This window comes from Otolemur garnettii, unplaced genomic scaffold (genome assembly GCF_000181295.1).
Source record: "Otolemur garnettii isolate 467f Iridium unplaced genomic scaffold, OtoGar3 scaffold00286, whole genome shotgun sequence".
Lineage (NCBI taxonomy): Eukaryota > Metazoa > Chordata > Mammalia > Primates > Galagidae > Otolemur > Otolemur garnettii.
Window position 1 is genome coordinate 564975 of NW_003852681.1, and position 21352 is coordinate 586326.

The 21352-nt window shown below is 43.1% G+C and overlaps 1 pseudogene; it reads left to right on the forward strand.

Moving 5' to 3' along the window:
- The first annotated feature begins 987 nt into the window (after positions 1–987).
- LOC100946485 lies at positions 988–2027 on the forward strand (annotated as a pseudogene).
- The last annotated feature ends 19325 nt before the right edge of the window (positions 2028–21352 follow it).

The following is a 21352-nucleotide window of genomic DNA, read 5'->3' on the forward strand; positions in this document are numbered from 1 at the left end:
TGCTCAGGCTGGTCTCAAACCTGTGAGCTCAGGCAATTCACCAGCCTCAGCCTCCCAAAGTGCTAGGATTACAGATGTGAGCCACCACACCTGGCTAATTGCCAATTTTTAACATACCCAGGCCTCCTATATAATCAGATGACTACTCTGTTTTATGCTTTTGCACACCTCAAGCTGCCTAAAGAGTAGTTTCTCCTTTATGGGTCTCAAATATACTCTTATGTCTCAGCTCATAGCACCAGTGGGCCCTACACCATCAAACATCTTACACCTTTCCTGTCCCATATGCAGTACATGCACCACTCACTGTACACACCCAGTAGGTATACTGAGGAACTACATCTCCCCAGCACCTGCCATGGCATTGTGTACCTGTTCAGACCTGCCAAATATGTCTCCTTATCCTTTGTGGTGTGTGCTATGACCATTAGCCTTAACATTCAGATTAACTAAATGGCTTAGATAGAACAAAAATTGTAACTACTACTTCTCAAACTATAAACACTATTAGTACAAAATTGGGACAGGTTAAAACAACATTTAAAAATCAAGCTACAAGGCAGAGCACGATGACTCACACCTGTAATCCTAGCATTCTAGGATTATGCTAGAGGCCAAGTCAGGAGGATAACTTGAGCTCAAGAGTTCAAGACCAGCCTGAGCAAGAGCAAGACCCTGTCTCTAAAAACATCTGGGCATAGTGGCGGGTACCTATAGTCCTAGCTACTTGGGAGGCTGAGGCAAGAGAATTGCTCAAGCCAAGAAAGTTTGAGGTTGCTGTGAGCCATGTCACCATCGCACTCTACTGAGGACAACAAAATGAAACTCTGTCTCAAAAAAAAAAAAAACAGGGTACCTTGGATGCCAAAATTTCAAAAATGTAATTGATCAGATTATACTTAATCAAAAAATACAAACTATTGGTGGAGGAGCCGGACGTGGAGGTACACAGAATGGAGCTCAGAACTGCAGAGGGGAGCAGAGACCTTGGTTGAGTGGGGGTGAACTGAGCTTCTGACACGGTGGAGGCTTTCTTGATCATGGATGGTGACGATATACCAGATTTTTCAAGTTTAAAGGAGGAAACTGTTTATTGGAAGGAACTTTCCTTAAAGTATAAACAAAGCTTCCAGGAAGCTCGGGATGAGCTAGTTGAATTCCAGGAAGGGAGCAGAGAATTAGAAGCAGAGCTAGAGGCACAATTGGCACAGGCTGAACAGAGAAATAAAGACTTGCAAGCTGACAACCAAAGACTGAAATATAAAGTGGAGGCATTAAAGGAGAAACTAGAACATCAGTATTCACAGAACTACAAGCAGATTTCAGTATTAGAAGATGATTTAAGTCAGACTTGGGCCATTAAGGAGCAGTTGCATAAGTATGTGAGCAAGCAAAAAAGGCAGCAATAGTTTCACTGGAAGACTTTGAACAAAGGCTAAATCAGGCCATTGAATGAAATGCATTTTTAGAAAGTGAACTTGATGAAAAGGAATCTTTGTTGGTCTCTGTATAGAGGTTAAAGGATGAAGCAATAGATTTAAGGTAAGGACTAGCAGTTCGGAAAAGACAACAGGAAGTAACCAGAAAGCTCCTAGTTCTTCAACTCTAGATTGTGAAAAAACCGATTCTGCTGTCCAAGCAATACTCTCTTTGCCAGCTACTCTTGTTGGCAGAGGAACAGAAAACAGTTTTCCCTCACCGAAAGCTATACTAAATGGTTTTGATACCAGTCCACTAACTCCTTCTGCTAGGATATCAGCACTCAATATCACTGAGGATCTCTTACAGAAAGTAGGGGCTTTAGAATCCAAATTAGCAGTTTGCAGGAATTTTGCAAAAGACCAAACATCATGAAAATCCTATGTTTCAGGGTTCTGAATGGCAATGGCACAAATTTCTCTCAATCAGGGCATATATCTTTCTTCCACAAAGGGGCAGTAAACGGCTTTGACCCAGCTCCTCCTCCTCCTGGTCTGGGTTCCTTGCATTGGTCTTGGGCACTGGGTATGGTGCCTCTCAGTGTGTGAGTGGCCAGCCTCAAGGTGGGGGCTCCTGCCCTCCTTCAACAACCCAGGACACCCAGGTCTTGCCCCCTGGTGCTTGGGCCCAGACCTGTGCCCCTCTGTATGCCTCCCCATGGCTGGCAGAGGGCAGGCTGCATGCAGTGGTGGTTGCTGGGACCTGCCCAGCCCCAGGACTGTGCATGATATCAATACTGGCTATTTTCTCTTCTTGCTGTAGTGCCATTGGTTTCATATGATTGCCCTTTGTGGATGACAAGGTGATACATATGTGTATTACTTGGTCACTAGATGCAGAAGTAACCATTCATCACACCTGCCTCACAGCCCCCACTCTGCTGTGCTGATAGGATTTAGTTGTGTTTAGAACATTGCTGATCTTCTAGATGTTCTCCCCCAAATCAGGTCTATGTGTGCCCTCCCCCTGTGCTTCTCAGTGCTCACGATCATGTGTCTCCAACTCCACCCCTCATAGTCTGGTGCCTGTTTCTGGCAGAGTCAGGAAGGTTTCTGAATTAGGGAACATTTTTTACACCTTCTGATTTTACTTAAGCAGTTACCATTCCATTGACTCACCTCCCAGAGGAGCAAAATGCCCTTCTGTGCCCCAGGTGGCTGGAGCCTTGGGGCCCGAACACACACACAGGCTGAGCCTCTATGCTGTCTCCTACTCCATGTGCCTCAGACTCGGGGGAAGGGGGAAACTCCTCACCAGCTTCCTGGTCCTTCAGTTGATGACATCCTCAGAGCATTTTTGTTTTCTCCTCTGAGGGCCTGTCCAGTTGGGTTAGGAAGGGTAGAGTGGCCTGATTTTAGACTGACCAAAAGAGGTTGTCCCTGTGCACCCTTTGATTACTCTCATGCTGCATTTACTGTTTACATTTGTTTTATTGTACATAGGTTTGAAAACATTATTGCCTAAGATATTTGTATATAACTTGGGCTTTGTAACTGTTATTTATTCAGAACTCATATGGCACGTTAATGACTTATGATGGTGTACTAATCTGGGCAGCTGCATAGCATCATCATGTAGTTAAAACAAATACTTCTCCTCCAAAAAAAAAAAAAAGTCTTCTAATGTGGAAACAATAATTTCACAGAAAAAAAGGAAAAAAATACAAACTATTAATAATACAATCCAAGACATAACTCAGAAAAAAGGATTCTTTGACATTCAAACACCAACACTGGTCCTGGTTACCTGACACTGCCTGGATACACAAAATAACAATAACAATGTAAGAGGAGGTCCCTTTTTTTTTTTTGAGACAGAGTCTTAAGCTGTCACCCTGGGTAGAGTGCCGTGGCATCACAGCTCACAGCAACCTCCAACTCCTGGGCTCAAGTGATTTTCCTGCCTCCACCTCCCAAGTAGCTGGGGCTGCAGTTTCCTGCCACAAATGCCTGGCTATTTTTTGGTTGCAACCATCATTGTTGTTTGGCAGGCCTGGGCTGGATTTGAACCTGCCAACTCAGGTGTATGTGGCTGGTGCCTTAGCCACTTGAGCCACAGGCATGAAGCCAAAAGAAGGTCCTCTTATTAGGCCTCCTAATATGTTGCTTTGTAGAACACATACCTACTTTCAGGTCTCTTTTTTTCCCTTTTATTAAGTCATATACACATAGATCATGAATACATTTATGCATTTGTGGGGTACAGTGTGTTAATTTTTTAATACAATTTGGAATGGTTACATCAAACTAATTAATATAGCTCTTACCTCATTTACTTAATTATTGTGTTAAGACATTTATGTTTTATATTTGGTATTTCATGTTTCTTTATTCAGTGTTAATCTTCGATTAAAGTACCTCATTAACCGAAGCTAATGCTTTAAATCATAACTATTATGTCTATGCTAAAATAAAACAGGGGTCCATAAATAAAAACCTGTAAACACTAAAAATAAAAAAAGGTGAATAGCTACTGTTAACTTGAACGGCCATTTCATGCAGGGCACTGCTGGTCAGCCCTAACAAGGCCAGATGAACCTATGTACCAACATCCGGAGATTGTTTATTTATTTCCAAGGCCTACTCTCATAAATAAGTTAGGAAACTAAACTCCATGGTACCATCCAAGACCCAAGACACTTTGTACACCCAGTTTACCTGACTGTAAACTTAGTCTAACTAAAAACACTTTTAAAATATCAACACCTGAAAAACCAGAGATATTTTGACTTTATAACCTATAAAGAGGGAAAATTTATTTATACTAATTAATAACATTACTGATATATGCTTCTACTGTAAAAGTATAAAAATAACAAAGAAACAAGAGGACAGAACAGAGATATCCTCACTCTTCTTCAAAATTACTGCCTTTTCTATAAATAAAAGTAAAAGTGTTTATCTCTCATCCACTTCTCTGTTAATTGATTTGGGTGACAGACAGACAAACTCCTTGGTCCAACAATAAGCATTCTGTTGAAGAAAATAAAAGGAACGAGAGAGAGAGGGAGACCAAGGAAGGGCTTGAGTGGGGAGAGGGAAGATAACCTGAAAGGAAGAGGAGAGGAGAGACGGGTTCATTTACCTGGATAAACTCACTCTCAAATATCAGTGAGGGCAGTTCCTGAACATACCATCCTCTCCCTTGTACAACTGTTACTGCAGCTTCTCCATGGAGGTGCTTAACATGCCACTGCATGGCTGCTATGGGCCCTATAAAAAGGTAACATTTGTTTTTCAAGACAGCTGTCTCAGCTTTTTCAATAACCTCATAACTGATCTGCTACCTTTGCAACTACCAGCCCAGCACCTGCACACAGCCACAGCTAACCCATAGAGCAGTAATTCCCTAGCCTTTTTGGCACCAGGTACTGGTTTCATGGAAGACAATTTTTCCGTGGACAGAGGATGCAACCTAGATCCCACACATGTGAAGTTTACAGTAGGGTTTGTGCTCTTATGAGAGTATAATGCCGCTGCTGATCTGACAGGAGGTGGACCTCAGGTTGTGAAGCTAGGGATAGGGAGTAACTGTAAATACAGATGAAGCTTTGCTTACTTGCCAGCCACTCACCTCCTGTTGTGCAGCCCAATACCAGTCAGATGCCTGGAGGTTGGGGACCATAGCCATAGAGCACCTTCATGCTATTTAGACAAAAGTGCCTGTCTTAGTCCATTTTGGATGTTGTAACAAAATACCATAATCTGGGTGGTTTATAAACAACATAAATCTATTTTCCCCGGTTCTAGAGGCTGGTAAGTCCAAGATCAAGGCCTCAGCAGATTAAGTGGTGAGGGCCCACTTCATAGATGGTACCTTCTCACTGTGTCCTTATACAGTGGAAAGGGCAATCGAGGTCCTTCAGCCTTTTTTATAAGGGCATTAATCCCATTCATAGGGATGAAGTCAGTCACCTTGCAAGGGGGTCCCACCTCCTAATACCATCAACTTGGGAGTTAGGATTCCAACTTATGAATTTTCAAGGAGGGACACCGATATTCAAACCACAGAGTGCCCCTCTGCGCTTATGCAGACCCTGTGGCTCACGGTTTGACTAGCTTGCGGTTATCACAAAAAGGCACCCCTTTCTTCTGGCTGACTCAGCCCTGCACCAGGATGAACTTTATGACTTTGTGAACATGGTACAAGTAGAATTTTAGGACCCTGTCCTCCCTCTCTCAGCACGTGGTGCCCAGATACAGTGAAAACTTGATCAACCTCCTGTGGTGGTCCTGCTGGCACATAAGCCCTTGGGACCTGGCCCCTAATTACCTCCACAAAACTGATAATGAAAGTTCCTCACTCCTTCCTTTCTTAAGAGTCCAGGCATCTCTGGCTTGTGAGCTCTGCCCAGAAACAGCCCTTTGGGGACACAGGGAGACAGCAAGAGACTTCTGGACCCCTGGAGGAGGGAAAAAAGCAGTGGAGAGGCTCGGCACCCGTAGCTCAGTGAGCAGGGCCCCAGCCACATACACCAAGGCTGGGGGTTCAAGCCCAACCTGAGCCTGCTAAACAACAATGACAACTACAACCAAAAAATAGCCAGGTGTTGTGGTGGGAACCTGTAGTCCCAGCTACTCAGGAGGCTGAGGCAAGAGAATCACTTAAGCCCAAGAGTTTGAGGTTGCTGTGAGCTGTGATGCCATGGCACTCTACCAAGGGTGACATAGCGAGACTCTGTCTCAAAAACAAAACAAACAAAAAAAGCAGTGGAGAACTGGAAAGTGGTTGTGTTCGTTCAGTCTGAAATCACAGCTGCCACAGCTGTAATTACAAAAGCTGTGAGATTGCAAACAGGGAAGGCCTTCCCTGTGGGCTGTTTGTTCGTTCAGACTTCAGCACTCAGTTGAACTACCTTGGGAGAACTTGGGCAAGAGTGTGGATGAATTTAAGCATTGTCTACGACCCCCAGTCTGAGCTGCTGAGCCAGAACAGAGCTAATATTGTTTGGCTGTGGGCTGCTGCAGCCATTGTGGGAGAACTTCCCCTATAGGCTCTGCCCTCAGGGTCCCAGTATGAGACATGGGTTGGGAGAACCTGGGCAAGGGATCTAGTGATTGAGCAGCACCAAAGGCCAGGACTGAGACACTGGGGAACAGCGGAGATTTCAGTGTTTGGCAGTAGCGGGGCTGCATTGCAGCCTCAGCCCTCAGGGGCATAGAGTGAAACCACTTTGGGAGCACTGGATAAGCAGGCAGCCACGTCAGAAGAGAGCCCAGAGAAAAGGACTTTTCTGGGAAAGCTTCTGCTTAGCCAAGGTTAATGGTTTAAAATGCCTTTTAAGCAGGCTGAGGGGAGATTTAGGCTGCAGGGTGTGAGAAATCAGCAGAGGCCTCCAGTCTCCATCTCATACAGCTGTATCAGTATTGTGATTAACATCTCATACCCCCATAAGACCAACTGTTGCCCAGACAATATTCAACCAGATATATAAACTGCTTTGTTTTTAATTTTGGTTTTTGTTGTTTTGTTAGTTTGTTCATTTTTGTTGTTATTTCAACATTTTCCCTCTAAATTTTCCTTTTTTTCTTTCTTCATTTTTCTAGTTTAAATATAATTTTCCATTCTTGCCTTCTTTAATAATAAGAATGCCATTTTTGCTAGTGTCTCTGCACCTATTATTTGGTTTTTCCCAAATTTTATCCTGTAAGGTTTTCTGTTTGTTTGTTTGGGGTTGATTTATAGTACTTTTGTTTTTCCTCTCTATTTGGTAAATGTGGAATACTGTGTCTGAACACACTGGCAAAGGGGTGATGACCTCAAAGGAATTACCCAACCCAGCACCCCCAGAGGTTGGGGGTTTTTAAGGTTGGGTAAAAGTACCCTACTGTACACCTTCATCACTCCTGTCTCCCTCTTTCTGTGCCTCTTTCTTTTTGTCAATATTCCCTTTTACTCACAGCCTCTCCTTTCCCTTTTTTCTTTTTTTTTAATCTTTTTTCCCTTCTTGTTCTTCAATATTCTCATCCTTTTGCTCCTGTACCAAAAGGACTCATTGAAACCTTAGGCCAGAGGCATGGTAACTTAAAGAGCAAGAGGAAGTGAAAGGAAAATTAGAGCAAAGAAACAGATAAAAGAAAAAACTCATGAGGAAGAAACAGCAGAAAAATCCTGGCAACATGACAAACCAGTCCAGAGCAACCTCTCCAAGGGATCATGAGGTAGCTACTGCAGAGGATTCCACCTATAAAGAAATGTTAGAAATGACAGAAGGGGAACTTAAAATACACATGATGAAAACAATGAAGGAAATGCTGTGAAAGTGGAAAATAACAAAAGGGAAATCCAAAAACAGAATCAAATAGAGATTAATGATATGAAGAATATAGAGAGGATATAGCAGAGTTGAAAGAATTGAAGCAGTCAGTTAGGGAACTTAAAGATGTGATAGAAAGTATCAACAACAGATTAGACCATGCAGAAGAAAGAATCTCAGAGGTAGAGGACAAATCTCTTGAGATAACTCAGGCAGTTAAAGAAGCAGAAAAGAAGAGAGAGAAAGCAGAACATTCAATGACAGAATTATGGGACTTTACGAAGTGTTCAAACATACGAGTTATAGGTATCCCAGAAGGGTAAGAAGAATGCCCCAGATGAATGGAAGCCATACTAGAGAATACTATAAATGAAAAATTTCCAAATATCACCAAAGATTCTGGCACACTTCTTTCAGAGGGATATCAGACCCCAGGTCACCTCAAAACTAACAGAGCTTCTCCAAGACACATTTTGATGAACCTGTCCAAAGTTAAGACAAAAGAAAAGATTTTGCAAGCTGCCAGGAGTAAGCACCAATTGACCTATAGGGGCAAATCCATCAGGGTGACAGCAGACTTCTCTAGTGAAACTTTTCAATCTAGAAGACAGTAGTCAGCTTTGTGCCTGTAGCTTAAGCAGTTAAGGTGCCAGTCACATACATCAGAGTTAGTGGGTTTGAATCCAGCCTGGGCTTGCCAAACAATGACAACTACAACCAAAAAATAGCCAGGGGTTGTGGCAGGCACCTGTAGTCCCAGCTACTTGGGAGGCTTAGGCAAGAGAATGGCTTAAGCCCAGGAGTTGGAGGTTGTTGTGAGCTGTGATGCCATGGCACTCTACCCAGGGTGATAGCTTGAGGTTCTCTCTCAAAAAAAAAGACAATCGTCATCTACCTTTAATATACTTAACCAGAACAACTTCCAGCCCAGAATTCTATACCCTGCTAAGCTAAGCTTCAAAATTGATGGAGAAATCAAATCTTTTACTGGTAGGAAAACATTGAGGAAGTTTGCCACAAACAAGATCAGTGCTACAGGAAATCCTCAACCTGTTCTACACACTGAGCATCACAATGGACCACCAGCAAAGTAAGCATCCAGAAATTAACGACAAAACCTAGCTTTCACAATGATGCAAAAGACAAAACTAAGCAATGAATTTTCACAAAATAAGATGAATAGAACGCTACAACACTTATCAGTTATCTCAATAAGTGTTAATGGCGTGGATTTCCCACTGAAGAGGCATAGATTGGCTGATTGGATTAAAAAACACAAGCCATCCATTTGCTGTCTGCAGGAAACACACCTAGACTCTAACGACAAATCAAAACTCAGAGTTAAGGGTTGGAAGACAGTTTTTCACCCAAACAGAATTCAGAAGAAAAGAAGGTTGCAACATTATTTTCAGATACATGTGAATTTAAAGCAATTAAAGTCAAAAAAGACAAAGATGGTCACTTCATATTGATCAAGGGAAAAATACAACAAGAAGACATTTCAATTCTAAATATTTATGCACCCATCTTAAATGTTCCCAGATTCTTGAAACAGACCTTAAATAGTCAGAGCAATATGATATCCTATAACACCATAATAACAGGGGATTTTAACACTCCTCTTACAGAGCTGGACAGATCCTCTAAATGGAAATTAAACAAAGACATAAGGGGCTTAAATAAGACCCTAGAACAACTGTGCTTGATAGAGGTATATAGAACACTACATCCCAAAGCTAAAGAATACACATTCTTCTCTTTGCCCCATGGAACATTCTCCAAAATTGGTCATATCCTAGGACACAAAACAAACCTCAACAGAATCAAAAGAATTGAAATTTTACCTTGTATCTTCTCAGACCACAAGGCACTAAAGGTGGAATGCAACTTTAACAAAAATGTTCAACCTCACACAAAGGCATGGAAATTAAACAACCTTATGCTGAATGACAGTTGGTGCAGGAAGAAATAAAAGAGAAAATCATTAACTTGAGAATAACAGTAATGAAGACACAAGCTACCATAACCTGTGGGATACAGCAAAAGCAGTCCTGAGAGGAAAATTTATCTCTTTATATGCCTACATTTAAAAAAGAGAAATAGAGCGCATCAACAAACTCACAAGCCATCTTATAAAATTTTTTTAAAAAGAACAATCTAAGCCTAAACTGAGCAGAAGAAAAGAAATGACCAACATTAAATCAGAGATTAATGAAATTGAAAACAAAAGAATCATTCAGAAAATTAATGAAACAAGGAGTTGGTTTTTGGAAAAAATAAACAAAATAGATAAACCTTTGGCCAGACTAACTAGAAATAGAAAAGTAAAATCTCTAGTAACATCAATCATAAATGAAAAAGGGTCAATAACAAATGATGCTATAGAGATACAAGAGATCATCTCTGAATACTACCAGAAAATCTATGCCCAGAAATTTGACAACGTGAAAGAAATGGATCAACATTTGGAATCACACCCTCTCCCCAGACTTAGCCAGGAAGAAATAGAGCTCCTGAACAGACCAATTTCAAGCACTGAGATCAAAGAAATGATAAAAAATATCCCAACAAAAAAATGCCCTGGTTTGGATGGCCTCACACCAGAATTCTATCAAACCTTCAAAGAAGAGCTTATTCCCGTACTGCAGAAATTCTTCCAAAAAACTGAGGAGGAAGGAATCTTCCCCAACACATTATACAAAGCAAATATCACCCTAATACCAAAACAAGGAAAACACCTAACTAAAAAGGAGAACTTCAGACCAAATTTCACTAATGAATATAGATAAAAAAATTCCCAACAAAATCCTAGCCAACAGATCACAACTTATCATCAAAAAAGTAATATATTATGATCAAATAGGTTTCATTCCAGGGATGCAAGGCTGGTTTAACATACGCAAGTCCATAAACATTATTCACCTGACCCACAAAAGCAAAAACAAAGACCATATGATCCTCTTAATAGATGCAGAAAAAGCATTCGATAAAATCCAGCATCCTAGGCAGCACCCATAGCTCAGTGGGTAGGGCATCGGCCACATATAACGAGGCTCATGGGTTTGAACCCAGCCCAGGCCAGCTATAACAACAATGACAACTGCAACAACAAAAAAATGGCTGGGTGTTGCAGCGGGAGCCTGTATTCCCAGCTACTTGGGAGGCTGAGGCAATACAATCTCTTGAGTCCAAGAGTTTAAGGTTGCTATGAACTGTGACACCTCAGCACTCTACCCAGGGCAACAACTTGAGACTCTGTCTCAAAAAAAAAAAAAAAAAACGAAAAAAGAAAAGAAAAGAAAAATCCAGCATCCTTTTCTAATTAGAACAGTGAAGAGTATAGGAATAGGTGGCACATTTCTTAACCTGATCAAAGCTATCTATGACAAACCCACAGCTAATATTTTACTGCACTAGAACCAGACAAGGTTGTCCTCTGTTGTCATTACCATTCAACATAGTGCTGGAAGTTCTAGCCAATACAATTAGGCAAAACAAGGAAATAAAGGGCATCCAAATGATAGCAGAGGAGGTCAAACTCTCCCTCTTTGCTGATGATATGATCTTGTACTTAGAGATCTCCAATCTCAACCACAAGACTCCTGGAAGTCATCAAAAATACAGTCATATCTCAGGATATAAAATCAATGTCCACAAATCAGTAGCCTTTGTATATGCCAATAACAGCCAAGATGAGAGGCTAACTAAAGACACAACTCCCCTCACCATAGTTTCAAAGAAAATGAAATATCTAGGAATATACCTAACAGAAGAGGTAAAGTACATCTATAAGCAAATTATGAAACCCTAAGAAAAGAAATAACAGAGGAGATTAACAAATGGAAGAACATATCATGCTCATAGCTGGGAAGAATCAACATTGTTAAAATGTCTATACTTCCCAAAGCAATCTACTGATTCAATGCCATTCCTATTAAAATACCAAAATCATACTTTCAAGACTTGGAAAAAATGATTCTTAGTTTTGTATGGAACCAGAAAAAAACCCATATAGCTAAGGCAGTTCTTAGTAATAAAACCAAAGCCTGGGGCATCAGCATTACAGATTTTAGGCTGTACTACAAGGTCATAGTGGTCAAAACAGCATGGTACTGGCACAAAAACAGAGACATAGACATTTGGAATTGAATAGAAAATGAGGAAATGAAACTAAAATCTTAGAACCACCTAATCTTTGATAAATCAAACAAGAACATACACTGGGGAATAGACTCCCTATTCAACAAATGGTGCTAGGAGACGTGGATATCCACATGTAAAAGACTGAAACTAGAGCCACACCTTTCTCCACTCACAAAAATTGATTCAAGATGGATAAAGGACTTACGTTTAAGGCATAAAATGATAAAATTCCTCAAAGAAAGCATAGAAAAAACACTAGAAGATATCAGTCTGGAGAAGGACTTTATTAAGAAGACTTCCATGGCAATTGCAACCTCAACAAAAATAAAGAAATGGGACTTAATTAGGGTGGCACCTGTGGCTCAAAGGAGTAGGGCGCCAGCTCCATATGCTGGAGGTGGCTGGTTCAAACCCAGCCCCGGGCAAAAACAACGAAAAAAAAAAAAAAAAAAAAGGACTTAATTAAACTGAAAAGCTTTTGTACAACTAAGGAGACAACAACCAAAGCAGATAGACAACCTACACAATGGGAAAGGATATTTGCATATTTTGAATCAGACAAAAGCTTGATAACTAGGATCTATAGAGAACTCAAATTAATCCACATGAAAAAAGCCAACAATCCCATATATCAATGGGCAAGAAACATGAATAGAACCTTCTCTAAAGACAGATGAATGGCTAGTAAACATATGAAAAAATGCTCATCGCCCCTAATAATTAGAGAAATGCAAATCAAAACCACCCTAAGATATCATCTAACCCCAGCCAGAATGGCCCATGTCACTAATCTCAAAACTGTAGATGCTGGCATGGATGTGGAAAGAAAGGAACACTGTTACACTGCTGGTGGGACTACAAACTAATACAACCTTTTTGGAAGGAAGTATGGAGAACCCTCAAAGAACTCAAACTAGACCTCCAATTTGATCCTGCAATCCCATTACTGGGCATCTACCCAGAAGGAAAAAAATCCTTTTATCATAAGGATACTTGCACTAGACTGTTTATCGCAGCTCAATTTACAATCACCGATATGTGGAAACCGCCTAAATGTCCACCAACCCAGGAATGGATTAACAAGCTGTGGTATATGTATACCATGGAATACTTACTATTCAGCCATTTAAAAAAATGGAGATTTTACATCCTTTGTATTAACCTGGATGGAAGTGGAACACATTATTCTTAGTAAAGCATCACAATGATGGAAAAGCATGAATCCTATGTATTCAATTTTGATATGAGGACAATTAATGACCTAGTACATGGTAGGAGGTGGGGGAAAGGGGGAGCATAGAGAGAGAGAAGGACGGAGGGGGGTAGGGGAAAGGACGAGCAGAGAGAGGGAAGGAGAGAGGGGGTGGGATCTCGGTGTGTGACACACCTTTTGGGGGCAAGACACAATTGTAAGAGGGACCTTACCTAACAAATGCAATCAGTGTAACCTGGTTTCTTGTACCATCAATGAATCTCCAACAACAAAAATAAATAAATAAATAAATAAATAGCTTACAAGTGTAAATCCTTCCTCCAACCCTTAGAGATATATATGCATGAGTGTCTTTCTCAAGGATCTAGAGCCGTTCCTTTGAAATGTAATCATCAGGGAAGACAGATTTTACTGGCTGTTGCACAAAGAAAAAGAAAAAAAAAAATCAATCAGAGAATATAGGACCTCTTTTTCCCAGTCTCTGTGTGAAGAATCCTAAATTCCATCATTGCCAGCAAGCAGACACAGCTGGCCTAATTGCATTTACCCTAACCAACCCTATTACCTATTTCTTATAATTTTTTTACTTCCCTGATTCTACTCAAGCCTCCACTTGATCTTTCCCCCCATTATTCATTTAAAACTTCTACTTATCTCTGTACAAATCAAAATGAGGCAGGGCTCTTTCCCCTCTGCTGTCAGTAGTTTCTGATTTCAATCTGTTTTTACCACTTTAACTAACGTGGCTGTGTTTATCTTTAACACCCTCCACTTTGACCCTCATTCAGAGACTCAGGATAGGGACCATGTTTGTCTTGTTCACTGCTGAATCTTCAGCGCCTCCCAGAACACCTAGCACAATAAACAGCTGCTGAATGAACAAATAAATGTTTTTTTTAAATGCAAGTCATGAAAGGCCCTAAGATTGGAAGATAAGAGACCTAGATTTTAGTCTCATCTTTTGTCCTGGTTAACTAACTTGTTACCTGAGTCAAGTGGCTTCATCAATTTGGTCCAACTACTGTCTGGCAACCTGGGGCAAGATACTGACAAAGACTCTCTCATTTGACAAAAACTTTAGTCAGGCTCCTCTGCACCTAGGCCTTTTGTGTCCTTATAAGGACTCTCTCTGTCCTGACTGAATCCAGTTTTACCAAGAATCTTGCTAAACCAGATTAAGGAAAATCCCCCACCTTGGTATTTGACCACCCCTAATTTTTACCATCTTGATCTGCCTTCAGTAATGATACTTTAACCTTGATATTTCCTCTTAATAATTTTCCATCCACTCACCTCCACCCTGCTCCATGGTCCCCACTTGTCATTGTTGGAGTAGGAGTTGAGTTCAATCTCTCTCCCTCATCATAAGACCTTGGTGCTGCAGTTGCTATATTTGTCACTGTGGTCTGCCTCGAATAAAGCTTGCTTTACTTCATGACATCTTTAGCAAGTGTCATGAATAATGTTTTTCTTTAACAATACTTAACCTCCCTTTGCATCAGTTTCCTCAGCTAGTGGTCCCTTCCACACAGTCATTGGGAAGATTGAAATATTAATATTATGAGAGAAACACAATTGCCTGAGAGCAGGTGCTCAGAAATGAGTTCCAATCTTGACCTTTCACTGGGTCTCTTGCCTGGTCTCTTCCCCAGAGCAGTATAGCTTGTGCTCACAGGAGTGCAGACCCTGGGGACTAGGCATAGTGGCTCATACCTATAATCCTAGCACTTTGGGAGGCCAAGGTAGGAGGATTTCTTGAGGCCAGGAGTTCAAGACCAGCCTGGGCAACATAGATTGCAGACTCTGGAGGCAGACTACCAGAATTTGAAGTCCCTATTTTCTCCTGACTAGTTTAGTGACCTGGGAAAGTGGCTTAACTTTTCAGTATGCACTTTTAAAATCTATAAAATGGGATGATTATAATGCCTACCTTATAGAGTTGTTGTGAAGATTAAGAGTTAATACACTCAAAACATAGCCTGACATATGGTATATGAGTTAAATAGTATGATTGAGCCTCATTTATAAGAAGCATTAGGCTTTAAGATCTCTGAAGCCTCTGTAACTTATCTGCACCAGGAGTAGCCAGTGGCTCTCTTCCCTTTCCTTACAGAGGTCTGGGGTCAGGATCATTAACTCAATCTTATCCTGTCTTCACTTTGTAATCAGTGGTCTGGAGACTAAGTTTCCAAGTGCTTGCAAAGCTGGTCTACATCTCTTCCTCAGCCTCAGTGGCAGATGAGGAAGCAGAGGTTCTCCCAGGCCAAAGGTGTCTCCACAGTAAGTCTCTCAACCCCACCTCACTCAATGAGCCCTCCTTTTTGATAGTACTCCCCAGAATGTAGGGTGGGTCCCTGTAGATGACTGTATGACTAAAGGATGAGGGAAAGTGTGTTTATTGCCCAAATTTAGTCTTTAATCTTGGCAGGGGTGATGTTTGAGGATAACTAGACCTCACACTCGTCCCTTATAGGGCATGGAACATAAAGGCAGGCTCAAGAGGGATTTCCTCTGGGTCTAACACATTCACTGTACTTGGTCCTCTGGTTTTTGGTCTCCCCTAGCGTGGCCATACACACGACAGTCCAGCTTGAAGGAGCAACCACAACTGCCGGTATACCTAGGGTGACCAGATTTTAACATTGGTAAAGTGGGACAACATGTAGGGGGAGGGCAGGGCCTGACAACAATGCAAACTTTGATAAGCAGTTCTCAATTATCACTTCTTAACAATTATTTATTATTATAGTTTAACATTATAAAATTAACAAAAATAATATAAAACTCATATTCTGGTGAAATAGCCACAAGGCAGCCAAAAACCGTATATTCCCTTCTTGTTCTCCAGCCCATTCCTGTATTCTTTCCAAAAATTGGGACTTTTTTAAAACGCCACAGGACGCGGGACAAATTGTTGAAAAGCAGGACTGTCCCACCAAAAGCGGGACGTCTGGTCACCCTAGGTATACCTCTACTCCTGCCAAACTAAACTGCCCCAAGTGGTAGGATTTATCATCTACTGCCCTCTGTGACCTGCTGCTGTCACACATCACTTTGTCCACATCCCCTAACAGCCACTCACTATGAGCCCAGCTGCCCTCCTCTCCTCAATTGCCATCTCCACTGGGGATACTCAGGTGGTACTGGGAGAACAGTGGGATCCGGACGTGCATGCACGATCAGCAACCTCACTGGTACAGGCCAACTCTACCAGGAGGCCTGGTGGAGTGGAGGATGCATGCGCAGGTGCCTCCAGTGCACCACTTCCACAAGATAAAGTAAGTGGGCAGCGGAGAGCTGGTCCTCTCTGTGCCTACCGCCACTCTCCTTCCTCTCCCAGAATCTTGTCTTCTATAGGACAGCCCCATACTGAGTCTTAGTGTGAATGCCTCTGTTTAACCTGTAGTGCCTCTAAAAAAGAAAAAGAATGAATGAGTGAATGATAAACATGGTGAATCTAAAGGACTGCTTAGATGCTGGTGCGGTTAGTACATAGCCTTCACATCCTTGGTTCTGGGGCAAGTGTCTTTTCTGCTTCACCTGGAAGTGGCAGAAATACAAGAGGCCTTTCACCAGGTTTCCTCAGGCTGTCTGAGGACCAAAGCCTCTTTGGGTTCTCTGTGATAACGGATCAGGGTCTTTCCATTGAGCTTCACAGACCCCTCACCTTTGGGACAGTTTATCCTGGTGCAAGTGGCCTAGGCTGGAGGGCACATCACTAAGCATGATCTTTACAGCCTGCTGACAGCCTTTTATAGCCTAGGCACCTTATATACATGATACATATTGTGACAATTCACAAGGGAAGAAAGTGAGGCTGGGAGATGATGATGACCCAGATCCCACAGCCACCCATTTAGGGGGTGTGCAGTCAAGACATTACAGAAAGTGCCTTTAAAAGCCCTCACCCGGAATGGGCACCTCCAACCTGCAGGCCCCCCACTTCTGAGTGTTGCCAATTCACACTGGCCGGGGTTTCACTGGCAGCTGTAGCTACTCCTGGGCTGACTCATCTCCCCTACTATCGTTTATTATGTCCTGAATCTTTCCTAACTCGACTAGGGAGGGCGCGGAGTGGAAGAGACTATCACACTGTGTCCCCTGTATTGCCGATTTGGGGGCCAGGGAGCTGGAGAAGCTAGTCTAACTGGAGAGCTAGAAGGCCCAGAGAGGGCCAAGCCCTGGTGTGCCTCTGACTACCAGAGGGTGGGGGCTCTCTGCACCACCCCAGTTAACAGGAGGGGTGATGAACAGTCTAGGAGCTAGAAGAACTGCTCCACGAAAATTGCAGGAGCCTCACTCCTCCAGGTTCCAGTCCTCTGCCAGCAGCAGCTGTCATTCCTCACTCTGGTGCCAGATGGCGCTCCTTTCCTTGTCTCCTCCCTCCCCCCATTCCTCCCCTCCTCAAACAAAAATCCCCAACTGGTCCTACAACAGGTTCCCTAAGTCTACAGATGACTCCAAGCTTTCTAGCTTACCTGTCTGAGTGGATGTATAAACCGTGAGGTAATTCTTCCAAGGCTATGAAGGGAAAGTGAATATAAGTGGAACTGAAACTGTGTACTTAATGGAGGAAGGAGACAGGAAAAGATGGTCTGGAGAGCCTGAGCACAGCCATTTTGACTGATACAAGACTCTACTCTGAATAAGGAAGTCGCCCGCAAGTCACCAGCCTTGGACTCCCTAAGGTGGACGAATTACTAAGCTGAATGCCTTACAAACTGTTTGGGCTTACCTTTCTGTGACAGCAGATTAACCAGTTTATGGTTAATCTTTATGGCCTGACCACAAAACAATGCTGGTCACATGGGGGGAGGGCGCAGGGGGAACATTTAAAAATGTTATCATACCCCATAACGGGTCCCACCCCTAATCTAGGAAAAGTCTCCTACTCTCTGGAGTAGGATCTATTGTCTGTCTCTCAATAAACTTTCTGTTGCTAGTTGGATCATTCTTGAATTCTTTCCTACAGGAAACCAAGAACCCACTTGGCGAATTCAGGGAGGCTTCCTCCCTTCATTGGGACATGCCCTGTGTCATCCTGATTACAACATTTACTGATTTCAACAGAAGATGCATGTTTATTGTTATGCCATATATACACATTTATTCACTCAGCAAAAACTGTCATCTGTTCTGCACCAGGCTCTGAATTGCATAGCAAGGATACAGAGATATATCTGCAATATCTTAGGTAGGTGAGTGCTGGTTCAGAAGTGGGCTTATTGAGCTGTAGAAGCCTAAGGAGCATCTCACCATCATAAGGGTTATATGTAGGGTAAGGTTGCCAGATTTAACAACAACAACAAAATACAGGGTGTCTACAGATTTGAATATCAGATAAATAACAAATAACATTAATGTATAAGAATGTTCTAAATATTTCATGGGATATGTTCATACTAAACAATTATTTTATCTGAAATTCAAATATAATTACTGAGCATCATCTATTAACACTACTGTGGGGGTTATGAAGTGTGTGTTGTTACTGGAAAATACCATGTTATATAGGCTGAAGTTAGTCAACAGCCATGAGATGGTGGAGAGCCTTTAAAGTGAGGAGAGCAAACTGAAGGAGCTTAAAGCAAGGGGGCAACATAATAGAATTTGGGTTTTAGGGGGCAGGTCCTGCTGGCTTCTTGGAAGATCCTTTTAAGAGGGACAACAGTGCAATCTGACAAGTTTCAGTATTACAGGCAAGAGATTTTTGGATGGTGATAATAGGAAAGTGGGAGAGAGGAGATGCCATATTTAAGAAGCATATATGAATGAAATTAAAAGGACTTGGCAACTGATTAGATGGGGTGAAAATGGAATGGCTTTACTGTCTGGGAAGATGGTATTGCTACCAAGATAGAGTAGTTGTTGGACGCAATGATTGAGTTTACTACAAGTGTTGGAAGTGCCTAAGGGACATCTGGTGTCAACAAAGGATTGGCTATATGGTTCTGAAGTTCAGTAGAGAAGGTAAGATGAAAGTAGAAACTGGAGAAGTCGAGGGGCAGAACCAAGATGGCGGACTGCAACCAGCTTTTTGCAGAAGCTCCCGTCTAGAAGGAGGCTGAAAGGACAGAAGTTTAGCAAATTAGCTGATGGTTTGGAGCAGAGCCAAGAGAGAACATTGAAGAGCGCACTTCAACCTTTCTGAGGCAAGCTACAACCCCAAAAATACAACCAAAAGGTACAAAATCCACCACCAAGCTGAAGGGAGTCCCCTCCCCCACAACAAGGGCTCGCAGTTTACTCCATGCAAACAAGCAAGCAGAGTTCAAACTTCCTCCCACTCTATCCCACGGGAGAGACCCCCTAAAAACTGGACCTCCTACCCCTGCTGGCATGCCACGGCACCCTCCGGCTAGGCCTAAAACTGTAAAAGTGTATAAAACTGTATCTATTGCCACCTGCAACATTGAACTCCGAGGAGTCCCCACCCACCCACTCCGAGTCTGGAGGTTTATTACCTATGGAATCCTGATTCTTGGGCATCTCCTTGAGAGAAATGGAGGGGGAAAGGGCTGGTGCTGTTCTGTGCTGACTGTGGTGCGGGCATGAGGAGAGGAGAATCAGCTCAGGGGACACCAGTGCACCAACTATGTAAAGCTATATGTATATCCTGAGCGGCAGGCTGACGCCATTTCAGCCCCATCCCTTTGAGCAAGCAGAGTTTCCGTACAGCAGCCACAGGCAGGGCACACATAACTTCCTTGGGTGGAGCGCCAGCCCTCAGGGGGCTAATGCAGCTGAGACAAAGGCAGTGGGCGGGCAGAGGCTAGAATTGACACCTGAGTGTAAAGCTGAATGCAACCTCTGATTTACAGAGAAATCCAGCCAGACAGAAGCCTAATTTAAACACGCAAGGCCCCCCTGCCAAACTCAGATTTCTGGCTGATTTTGCCAGGTAAACCCCGGGAACAGTGGCCTACTGGAGTGAATAGGGTCACGGACCTGGGGGACTACAAGTGACTGGGTGTAAGGTGGGGAAGGAGGTATTAACCTTCCCAGACTAACCCATTTGCCAGGTGGGTCCTTTTGCCCTCACGGAGCAGGGCGGGTCCCAAAACTGCTTGCTAGAGTTGCACGCCTCATGGGCAGCAGGCTCCTGCTGTGGGCAGGCCCAGAACCACTCGATAGTGCCGCAGGCATCCTGCAGGCAGAGGGGGAGGAATCCTCCATTCCAGGGAGACCCAAAACAGCTTGCGAGACACACACACCCCACGGGGGCCAGGGGAGGTGTTACCCGCTCCAGGCTCCCAAGCTGGGTGGGCCTAGACTGCTTGCTAGAGCCACATACGTCCCTCGGACAGAGGTGGAGGAGTTCTCCGCTCTGGGCTCCCACACTGGGAGGGCACAGATCGGCTTGCTAGCGCCACACGCATCCAACAGGCGATGGTAAAGTAGCTTCTCCCCAGCTACTCTGGTGGGGCTGAACTAGGACTGATCTGGTCGCTCGCATACCCTGCGCTACCGCTGCCATTCCCCTACCCCCTGGCTGCTCCAGGGTGCTGAACTAGGACTGATCTAGCCACTACAGTTCCCCTGTTCCACTGGTTGCCCCAGAGGGACCGAACAAGGACTGATCTGGCTGCTGTCAGTTTCCTGCCCCCCAGTCGCCTGGCAGGCTGAACAAGGTCTAATACGGCCATGAACACTCCCGTGCAGCTGCTGCTGTTCCACTGCACCCCGGCTGCCCCAGCACCCGAGAACTGGGAGAAGGCAACAGACATGCTCTGCCTGTCTCTCTGGGCAACGAGAAGACGCCACCAACTGAACGGTTCTGATAAGGCCTTCAAACAAGGTAAACTCAGCATGGGGAGGAACCAGTGGAAAAACTCTGGCAACTCAAATAACCAGAGTAGATCAACTCCTCCAAGGGAAAATGGGGAAGACAATTGAAGACCCCATCCACAAGCAAATGGCTGGGATGTCAGAAATCGAGTTCAGAATGTGGATATCAAAAAAGATTAACAGACTAGAAGAAAGAAAGGAATTAGGAGCTCAAGAAATTATTCAAAAGATGTCTCAAGAACTCAACGATTTCAAAGATAAAATGAGCAAAGATTTTGAAATACTGAGACAAAAGGTTGCAGCCCTCAAGGATCTGAAAGACACAGTGGAATCCCTCTGTAACAGAGTGCAACAGGCAGAAAAAAGGATCTCTGATACTGAAGACAAAGCTTTTGAAGAAGCCCATGAGTGCAAAGATCAAAAGAAATGGAGAGCAAAAACAGATCTCACTCTCAGAGAACTCTCGGATAATT